Source organism: Nanorana parkeri, unplaced genomic scaffold, assembly GCF_000935625.1.
Source record: "Nanorana parkeri isolate BGI_ZX_2015 unplaced genomic scaffold, ASM93562v1 scaffold255, whole genome shotgun sequence".
Taxonomy (NCBI): Eukaryota; Metazoa; Chordata; class Amphibia; order Anura; family Dicroglossidae; genus Nanorana; species Nanorana parkeri.
In genome coordinates, this window is record NW_017306523.1 from 1,213,931 (window position 1) to 1,215,892 (window position 1,962).

General features: G+C 41.6%; 1 protein-coding gene across 1 annotated transcript in view; it reads right to left on the reverse strand.

Annotated features, from left to right (window-relative positions):
* Nucleotides 1–1,962, reverse strand: part of FAM210A (family with sequence similarity 210 member A) — a 39,312-nt gene that overhangs the window by 27,595 nt on the left and 9,755 nt on the right. The gene's annotated exons all lie outside the window — the stretch shown is intronic.

Sequence of the window (1,962 nt, forward strand, 5' to 3'; positions counted from 1 at the left end):
ATGGTTAATGCTAAACTGATGAACTGCACGGGCTTTTAAAGAAATGTCTGTAGACAATTTGGGGTACTGTATTTTGTTACTGTCTCATGGGCCCGCACACTTTTTATGCTATACATGTTAGGTGTTTTATTTACTCAGCATAAAAAATAAATACAAATGGGTATTATATTGTGTTTTTGTGCACTAAATGTAATTTTTGCAGAAATGTTGGCGTTTATGAGTTTTACTATTATCATGCATGGAAAACATTTTCCACTGCCGCCATTATACAGGGTCTGTGCTTTCAGGAAATGCATAACTCTCAAGGTTTTAAGTAATTTGTAGGCTTAAAATCTTGATTATAATAAAAATAAAAAGCGCAAAAACTGCATTGACAGCAAAAGGGTTAATATGATTTATTTCAGGAAAAACACAAAAAATTAAATACAATTAAAAAAAATTAAAAAGGGGCACAAGCTTTCATTAAGTATTAGGCCTACTTTTAATCGGTAAATAGAATTGACTAGTGGGTCACTAAACCTCTCGCAGTTCTCGCTGATGCAAGACTGTTCTGCCAATGACCAATTTCTAGGAAACTCTCATTAACAATTGAGAGACCACAGATGATAAAGCAGTGTAAACATTCGCCAGTGGAAGGACAGTTTTAATGAGCAAGACTAAGGTGTAATGTAGAAACACAAGGCACGGGTAGGTGTTTTTATTTAAGAATTTAAAGGGGACCATGGCCAAACCTTTTGGTACCCGTGACCCAAACCTCAGCATATAGTGGCCTATGGCCAGAACAGAACCTGACAATATTGAAAGGATCTACCTTGCTACCCGATTGACAGCTGGCTCGACTTCTCTAGAGTCAGAGCTAGCTGTGCCCTCTCCCTCCAATGAACGCTGGAGGAATGGAAAGCGGAGGGGGGAATCCCTGCGGGGAGTGATGACTGACAGTAACCGTTTCCCTGCAGGGAGAAGATCACGGAAAGGATCGATTGGCAGTATGTGATCACTCAGTTCTCAATCTATAGATTCGAAGTGTGACAGCTGCAGTTTCACATGTCGGCTTTAACTATGGGGATTCGTCCATTTCACTCTCAACATAATTCTCCTTTAAGAGTAAGAACCCACAGATGTTAGAGCCGTGTAAAATCGGCCAGCAGCAGGACAGTATTAAATAAGGTTTAACTGATGTGGTGAAGGTAAGTGATATAATGTGGGATAATTTAATGGCACACTGTTTCTGCACTTTTTTCAATGATGCAGCAGCATGCTGCAAACAAAGGAGGTACACTCTCCTAAAAATGAAATAAAACCCCCAAAATACAACCAACTGGCAACACCCTAGGTATGACAGCAGCTACAAGGCACCACTGCTCTTAAAGCAACCATAAACTTAAGAGAACTATGGGGTAAACTTTTTATCCCATAGTTCTCTTCAGGGTCATGGGAGGATATATACCAACTGCCTCCCATGACCCAAAGCTCAGTATATCGCCAGCCATATACTAAGATTGCCGCAGCTGGGACAGATCCAGACAATACTGTTGAGATCCACCCAGCTGGATGATTGACAGCGGGCTGTGCCCATCTAGAGGCAGAGCCAGCTGTGCCCATCCACTGCCCAGTCAGCGCTGGAGCATAGGAAAGGGGAGGAATCCATGCGGGGAGCGGTGACCGATAGTCATGGCTCTCCGCAAGGAGATGATTGGAAAGTGAGTGAGCATGTGTTTGCTTACTTCCCGATCTATAGAGCCGATGTGCAACAGCTTCATTGTCACACGTCGGTTCTAACTATGAGGATGAGTAAAGAAAAAAAATAACTCACCTCATAGTTCTCCTTTAGATTTAAGAAGAAAAAAAAAACGGAAGCAAAGGGGTGACTGCCAGAAGAGCCAACACTCATACTTGTAGCAGACATATATAGTAATCTTAGTAGGGAATTTTTGGTTAAATGAAGAAATAGGTGCACAGAAG